We start from the raw sequence: 8,933 nt of genomic DNA on the forward strand, positions 1-8,933 counted from the left end.
CACATTATTATTTACACGACGTCACTCTTTCATGCACATTATTATTTGCACGACGTCACTCTTTCATGCACATTATTATTTACACAACGTCACTCTTTCATGCACATTATTATTTACACGACATCACTCTTTCATGCACATTATTATTTACACAACGTCACTCTTTCAAGCAAATTATTATTTAAACAACGTCACTCTTTCATGCACATTATTATTTGCACGACGTCACTCTTTCGTGCACATCACTGATGTGCGTCTTTCATCTGGTGTAGAATTACGACTCGTGTTCAGACTCTTTGTCTAATTAATTTTTGAACGATGCACGATATTATCAGCATGGTATCGATATCGACTGATATTAGCGATAAAGTTAAATATTCCATCAAAGTAACTCACCGATATAAAAGGCTTCTGTTTTAAGTTAATTCTTAATTTAAGCAACTGTCAAGTGTATCTATTAATGCACCGTTACTTATTGAACAGGTGGAGTTTAGATTCCACAGCAGACACATCTAGTCTCTGTGAGTAGGTCTAGGGGGAAATATCGGTACTGGTATCGGTTATATGGGCGGCGGTGGCTGAGTGGTTAGAGCAGTCGTCCTCCAGTGCAGGAGTTGGGGGTTTGAATCCACCAGCAGCCACATGTTGAAGTGACCCTGGGCAAGACACTGAGCCCCTCGTTGCCTCTGGTGTGTCCCATCAGTGCATGTGATAAAGCTCTGATTAGTCTTTGTAGAGATCTAGTATAGAGCTGTGTGAATGAGGCACAGATTGTTGTAAAGAGCTGAGTGTCAGCTGTTATTCAGCACAGCCCGTCCATCGGCAAAAAATCCAATCTCGTGCGCCCCTAATGTTTTTCTTTCAGCTGCTCCTTCTTCAGGGGAGGCCACAGTGAAGGAACTCACACGAGCACTCAGTGGTTGTTTTACGCCAGATGTTCTTCCTGACTCAACCACAGACACCGAGCTGCCAGCCGGGGTGCTCAGGGGAGCAGGTGGGGGGGGGGGGATAAGGGCCTTGCTCAAGGGCCCAGAGAGGGACCAATGAGGGTGGAGACAGGTGTGGGTGCTTCACCCCCACATTTTGATGCTGTTGGTACCGGGAGTCGAACACCCCCTGAAGAGTCAAATGTAAGAACACGTGTTTGTTTGGTCTTCTTCAGCCAAAGTGGAAAAGGTTCAAAGTGTGAAAAAATAAATAAAAACCTCTGGAAATGAGTCGCCTGAGCTCCTTCTCCCACAAACAGCTGGAAACTAACCTCTGGCTGGACAATCACTGGAGTCACTTGGAAGTGGAGCATCGAACGAATCAACAGAGCGGCTGCGTGTCCTGGAAACACCAAGGTGAAACCTCCAAAAGGTCCCGCGTGAGCTCACTGCAGGACCACAGCGGCAGAGCCCACTGCTCTAAGATCTACAGACCAGCCACTGACAGAGCCCACTGCTCTAAGATCTACAGACCAGCCACTGACAGAGCCCACTGCTCTAAGATCTACAGACCAGCCACTGACAGAGGGGGGACTGACTGAAGGTGTGACCCTCCTGCTGTCCTTGGGTCAAAATGAGCAGGAAGGCCTGAAGCCTCGAGGTGCTTCACCCAAACACACAAGAAGGTTCAGTCGGAGGGAGCATCCGTCTTGTGAGACTCGTGCTCGCACAGGTTTCTGATCTGCCGTCAGGATGAAACCGCGTTAAGCAGCACTGACATTTATTCATTCAGCTGAAAGTTGCCTCAGTTTTACTGGAAACTTTTTGTAAATAATGTTGTGAAAAAGGTTCTAGGAGAATGAAATGCACATACAAGAGGTGCTTAAAGCTCAAAACAAGAGGGGGAACACAAACCTGAAGCAAACGGGTTTTATTTTTCATTTCAGCCGCATGGCAGATGTGCTTCCCCACATCTGGAGGAGATTTTCTTAATGATTAAACATATTTTTTATTTTTAGTTCTAAAATAAATCTGTAAAAGAAAATGTACCAGTTTTAGAGCATGTTAGGGCTTGAATGACTAGACAAAAAACATTAATAAAAGGTAAGATTGGATGATTTTTAATCTGCAGCAATTTTTCCCATCTGCAGTTCCTGACCTCTGTGTAGAATAATGATTATCAATAATCCTAATTCACTCAAAATTAACGCAGGATTGGCTGAAAATAAGTGCTGAACCCTGCAGCTACATTTCCGTCGGGGATCCTAAAAACTTTGAGGGTTGAAGTTTCCAGTTTCTGTCTCGTCCACACATGAAGGTGTGTAATAAAAACCAGCAGCCGCTCCATGAAGGCAGCAGCGCCAGGATCTCCGCGGCGCCCTGAACGCACCATCCTGCCGAGTAAACAGTAAACAACAACAAATAACCTTATTTATGCCCGCCAAACGCCCTCGTGCCACACTGCTTCACTGCCAGGCGACACTGGAGGAGCTTGACACGAACAAAAGGAGAAACGAGTGACAGGCAGAAGGGCGGCCGCAGGGTCCTGCTCAGAACTTTTGAATTAAAGGGGGTGTGCGCCGCCTCTGAAAGAGTCCGCGGCCGCGGGATTCACGCGCGCAGGCCCGAGCGGGCAGCACAACACAGCCCGGCCGTGGAGAACCGACCGGCCGCCACGCAGCTGGCTGGACGGCGGACACACGCATTGTTTCCACTTTAAATGCGGGGGATTAGCGTGCGAGGCGCGGGGCTTCGTGCCGTTTGGAAGCGGAGCTCCACACGAGACGGCTCCCGGAGTGAAGAGGGCAGCTCGGCTCGCACGGCGGCGGGCCGGCCTGAGCCCACGGCAGGCCACGACACGCAGGAAGCGCCCGCGGACAGCCCCACGGCTCGTCTCACCTGCTCAGACGACCTCGCAGGGCTGGACGCGGACGAACAGGCGGGGAAAGCGTCCCGGAGCGCGGCTGGCTTCTTCCCGTCCTTCACAACTGAGCTGGTGTTTTCCGCACGCGCGTGAAGCTGACAGCGACGAGGCGCAGCGCGACTTCCGGGTGCGTCTTTCAAAATAAAAGTCAACTCGGAGAAGGTGTTCCTTGTCGTAAGATAAACTGTTTACGTTAGAAAAACATGAACAAATCCAACAAGACCGTGGATCTTCAACTAGTATTTGTTTTATAGAAAATAAGTGATTTTAACATTTAATTGAGACGTGTGTGTCAACAACATCAAAGTTCATGCTCAATCATCCAGGGACAGAATCCAGTAATGGACAGTCAGGTCATCTGGACCATGGATATAAACACCAGCCACGAGAACTCATTTTCAAGAGAGACCTGTTTAGGAGCAAATGGTGGGGGTTAAGGGCCTTGCTCAGGGGCCCAGAGTGGGGCAAATGAGGGTGGAGGCAGGTGTGGGTGTTCCACCTTTTCCACCCACATTTTGATGTTGTCGGTACTGGGAGTTGAACCTGCGACTTTTCGATCACAGGCCCATCTTCTAACCTCTGTGCCACTACTCCCCAAGGGGTGGGTGGGATGGATGGATGGATGGATGGATGTTTGGATGGATGGATGGATGTTTGGATGGATGGATGGATGGTTGGATGGATGGATGGATGGATGGATGTTTGGATGGATGTTTGGATGGATGGATGGTTGGATGGATGGATTACTGAACATGCATCAGGACATTTTCCAGAATTCTTCCAGTCTCAGAAATTACTATAAATATAGACGTATAATATATAAATGCCAGTCAAGCTTGGTTAGGAAGTCTATATTTACTACAATGTGCTTTATCTTCTGTTTTGAATTGTTTAATTGAACTTTTGCACAAGATCAGCACACATTAACCTGTTGGGACGTTTTAAGACATACACAGCCGTACCTAATGTCACCATCTTGTCTTTTACACACTTCTTCCTTTCCATGGTGCTCACTGGTGCCCACAAAAAGCACTCTGTGAGAGGCGGGGGACACCCTGGACAGGTCTCCAGTCCATCACAGGGACACCTGGACAGGTCTCCAGTCCATCACAGGGACACCCTGGACAGGTCTCCAGTCCATCACAGGGACACCCTGGACAGGTCTCCAGTCCATCACAGGGAAACCCTGGACAGGTCTCCAGTCCATCACAGGGACATGAACGAGACAAACAACCACTCTCTCTCTCTACTTAGGGACAATTCAGAGTTACCAATCAGTCTAACATGCATGTTTTTGGTCTGTGGGAGGAAACTGGAGTACCGGAGAAAACCCACGCAGCACGGAGAGAACATGCAAACTCCACCCAGAAAGGCCCCTGGCTGGGATTTAAACCGACGACCTTGTCGTTGAGAGGCAGCAGCTCTACAAACGGAGGCACTGTGCCACCCCTTGCTAAGTTATGCTTAATATAAAACCCCTCCACTGTAAATTCATAGTTAGTAGGGACGTGTCACGTGCATGACACCGAACAGGACTGTGTCGTTTCTCAGTTCAGATCAAGTAAAAACTCAAACGAGGAAATCTTGAGCCAGAGAAATGCATTTAGCTTCAGTTAGTGGAGGAATGGATTTATGTCCCTCAAGCCAGTTACAGCCACGAGGTATGGACCATTAAGGCCTCTGCCTTAGACTGTCGCTCTGACCCACAATGCATTGCTCCATCGCTGCACCTTCTGCAGGTGGTGCAGCCACGATATGGTCCCATGTCGCTTGTGAGGTCTAGGTGGAGCACAAGTGTGAAGCCTCGTTTGTCTGTTAGTGGAATATATCGTGAAGCACTGCACAGATTTAGAAGAACCGCTCAAAAAGTAATCATTGGATATACTGTAGTAATCTTATAGTCTTATATAGTATCTTATAGTATCTTATAGTAATCTATACCTGATCAACTTTTAGAGTCACTTCAGTTCAAGATGGCTGCTACAGCGATCAACTTTATCAAACACAAGATTAGCTATAACTCAGTCAGCTTTACAGATATTCTGCTCTAATTTGGCGTGGCAGTAGCTGAGAGTCATTGTAGACAGAGTTCATGAGGGCTTGCAACAATGCACAAACATGTCATTCACAAAGGTTAACATAACCTTACTATTTTATTTATAAAGCACCTAAAAACAACAGCACGGCCGACCAAATGCTCTACAATAAAACTAACAAGCAGAGAGCACGGGATAAAATATGCAAATCTACAGAAGTAAAATAAGAAATAAATACAATGATGAATAGAGGTTCTCTTCACATAGTGTTGGCTCTAACTGGGAGAGTTGGTGTTTTTGTCATATACCGAATAAAACAGTTTTAAAGAGAAGCTTTGGTGCTCTGCTGTGCAGATGTTGAACGTTCCTGAAGAGCGTCCTGATGCTGCTCAGTGATCCAGGTAGATGAATCGAACAAGGTCCTCTGGACGGTTCTTCTTGCTGAAACGTTTCGTCTTTCCTTCAGAGGACGTGTTCAGCGTGAGGCGCTGCAACAAACTCAGGTCCTGTTTACACAAGAGCAACATCTGGAAATGCTCATATTTTTTCCATGTTTATTGGGTTTATAAATGGGGGTTTGCACAAAAACGCTGGTGTTTCCAGTCGGGTTCATTCGACCTCGCCAGACAAGAAATGATGAACTATAGTATTGTCGCTTACAATCATAGTATTTTCACCTAAACAGGTACATGTGCTGAGTAAAGATATTCTAAGATGAGGTGGGTGTTGTGTTTGTTGAACATGTGCACAGAAAAGGAGGGGTAAATAAGACATTTTACATTTATCTGGCAACCTGCAGGGCCCAGCTGCTTTCATGGCACACGCAGCGCCTGCATGACCCAGTCAAGTTCAAACTCGTCTTTATGGACCCTGGATTTGATTAGTTTTGCTCCTAATGCAACTGGTGGATCCACTATGAAAAGGTGTTATTTATAAGACTGAGCTGAATGCAGCTCCTCAGACAAAGTCTTTTAACAAAAGACTAAATGTTTCAACGATTTTTAAAATCCGTCCCGAGGACCTGACTTAACTTTGTTACATTTAGCTTTTAGTTTCTGTCCTGACATGTTGGCACTTTTTCCAAGCTCTGCCTAATAGCTCTTTTTAAAATAGAAAATTTAAAACTTGTCTTGTTTTTTTAAGAATGACCAAGAACCTGGATGTCTTGTCACACTCCATAAAAATATATGTTTTAAAAACACATTTCCAGTATTTTGCATTGTTTGAAGTGACAGCTTCCATGTAGCGGTCAGGCTTGTTGATGCATGAGCATCTCGTGAAGCAGCTACACCTGAAAATTGTAGCGCACGATTTCCAAGTTCATTCTGGTTTATTTAAGGAAGTATTTCTGCTATTCAAGTCAAAACTGAATAAACAAACAAATAAATAAACGAATAAACATTAAAATGCTGATTTTTGTTTTGTTTTGTTCAAGCAAGGTATTTTTTCATCCAGTAACGTTTTAATTTCAAATGTTTTCATGATGGTATAATATACATACTTGGTACAGTTATTTACTTCATGTTCAAACAATAGATTATTTTATTATTACACGATAAAATCATATTGAAATTACTTGATTTATTTTGTTATAAAGTGTTGTTTGTTGTATTAACATAAAATTGTTGACCTGGAAAATACAATGAACATAAACTTATAAATCTATATGACATAAATATTGGAATAATGCAAGATGTCATGTTACATGATACACTTTTTTAGAATGGCTGTGCTTCCATACAACTGTGTATTCTTGTGTATTCTTGAGTATTCTTGTGTATTCTTGAGTATTCTTGTGTATTCTTGAGTATTCTTGTGTAATGTGTACTATAGTTTCTGTACCGTAATGTTTTTAAACTTTTGTTTTTCTCGTGTAACTTTCATAAACTAAGACAATTTCACATGCGGAAGGAACAAATAACAGAAGATGAAAATACTGACTAATGCTGGAGACGCAGTAAATAAAATAAACCTTCTTTCTGTAGAACACGCGCGACTTTTATCTGCTTCTCAGCCACTTCCCAAGAAATAGGGTGCGCTTGATTTATTTTCAGGGGCAGCTCGTCAGAAAGAGCTTGAACGGAGTTTGTCCTTCCACCACCAACAGGAAGTAACGCGAGCTGTGGAAACACGCGCACCCTGAGCGGAGAGGGCGTTTCCTCGAGCTCGGCTCTGGCTTCAGTGATTGGCTGACGCTAATGGCCGTCACTTTGAGCAAGCCCCGCCCAGTGTCCCCGGGAAGAGAGGACGGCTGTTTCGGGCAGAGAACAGGGAAATGAAGTTGTCCGACGGGCTAGCTCGGCAGCAGCTCCTCGGTGCAGCTAGGACATTGGGTGGCAGCAGTTGTAGCAGAGTTTAGCTGGAAGAACAGCCATGTTTGTGGTCAGTTAGTAAGTGTCAGGCGGCTACAGGGCGGGATTCAGACTTATTTTTGTTATAAAGTAGTGACAACTTGCTAACCTGCACAAACCCGAGCTTCTTTGGGTTTGTGATCTTCTCTCGGTGAGTGTTTTCGTGCTGAAATGTTTCGGGTGGTTCTGAGGGTTTCACGGAGCCGGACTTGAGTAACCGGCGCCGCTCGCCCGCTCGTCTCTAACTGGGTCACGAGCTGAACTTTTGCAGATAGACGTGATGTAACTTGGACGTTTTGACGTCATTGTTCCCCCTGCGGTTCTTCCTCGTCAACTTTTCACGGTTCGGCTTTCTTGTATTTCTTTGGAGCTATCGCACATTTTAAGGTCCAAACTCGGTTTATGAGCGGCACAAACCGGGTTTTATTTGACGTCTGGCCACCATGACGACGAGTTCTTCATCTTTTTATTCACGAACCATGGGCGGACTGTGAAGCACGGGGGCCCCTGGGCACAGCCGTGAAGGGGCCCCCCTTTCTCCCAGGAGGACCCTACACCCAGACTGCCGGGCTGGGTCTGAACCAGCGGCCATTTTGTAGTTCTTTAGTGGTCAAGCTGTTACCTGGAAGATTTTATTAAATATAAATCTGACACATAAGTCAGTAAAAGTACTGTAGTAGAAATAGCCCATAATGCATTGTGGTCTGAGCTTACATAACAATAACAGGCTTGGCGGCTAATGCTAACATCCACAGCTCATTTTTCTGTTTTGTTTTTTAAACTCTACAAAAAAGCCTATAATCTATATTGCGTCTCATCTTGTTAGTCTCAGCTGGAGGACTTCAGAAATTATTATAAAAATATTTAATATTCTAAACTTAAAACGTGTTGTGGATCACAACGTAAAAGAAAAACTGCTTTTTACACGCTGTCTCTGAAGTTTCTGCCCCTGTGTTCTTTGTACTGCTTGCAAAATATCTCCTAATTGACTGGGCACATTTTAATGAAATTAAATGCACATCTGTAACGTATGACGTCGACTCTGTTCAAGATGGCCACCACAGCAGTCATTCAACCTTTATTTCTACAGGTTAACCCCACTGAGCCTCAGGGACTCATTTACAAGAGAGACCTGATTTAACAAATAGTGATGACAACAACAAAAAAAATCATAAAAATAATACAAATTGAGAAGAACAAATACAAGAAAACAGTAGTTAAAAAGAACATCTAGATTCTAAGGTGAATGTAGAAAACTAAAAACAGGAACATGTCAGCATTGGTCCCTGCCAGGAGTCCAACAGATGTTTAAAGCCACTTAGAGAGGTCAAAGGTCGAGAGCTTCAGGTCTTTTTGTAAGATATTCCAGGAAACAGGAGCGGAGTAGGAGAAGGTCCTTTTGTCTAGTTCAGTCCTCACTGAGGGAACACTGCAGGTAATAATGTTCTGAGAGCGCACGCTGTAGCTGCACTCACACAGAGACATGTAGGAGGAGATGTATGAAGGCAGCAGACCAGGAAGTGGTTTAAAGATGAAAATGTACCAGTGGGAGAGTGACGTTAATGATGTCCAGTTAACCAGTGAATACTGGGTGCAGTGGTGGGTACGATAATCAGAGCCAGTTATGAATCTTAGTGCACCATGATAGACAGCATCCAACATCTGCAGCATCCAACATCTGCAGCATCCAACATCT

At 44.7% G+C, this 8,933-nt stretch overlaps 2 protein-coding genes across 2 annotated transcripts in view; one reads left to right on the plus strand and one right to left on the minus strand.

Moving 5' to 3' along the window:
* The window catches only part of LOC119409163 (PHD finger protein 6), a gene marked incomplete at its 3' end in the record, with an annotated part of 14,087 nt that extends 11,114 nt beyond the window's left edge, over positions 1–2,973 (minus strand). Inside the window, 1 exon segment of the mRNA XM_037676026.1 lies at positions 2,826–2,973.
* A 4,162-nt stretch (positions 2,974–7,135) lies between these two features.
* cab39l1 (calcium binding protein 39, like 1) overlaps positions 7,136–8,933 on the plus strand; it is a 14,987-nt gene continuing 13,189 nt past the window's right edge. Inside the window, exon 1 of the mRNA XM_037676027.1 lies at positions 7,136–7,388. The gene's annotated coding sequence lies outside the window, so the exon portion shown is untranslated. The remainder of the gene's footprint in view (positions 7,389–8,933) is intronic.

This window comes from Nematolebias whitei, chromosome 4 (assembly GCF_014905685.2).
Source record: "Nematolebias whitei isolate Nwh7 chromosome 4, NemWhi1, whole genome shotgun sequence".
NCBI lineage: Eukaryota > Metazoa > Chordata > Actinopteri > Cyprinodontiformes > Rivulidae > Nematolebias > Nematolebias whitei.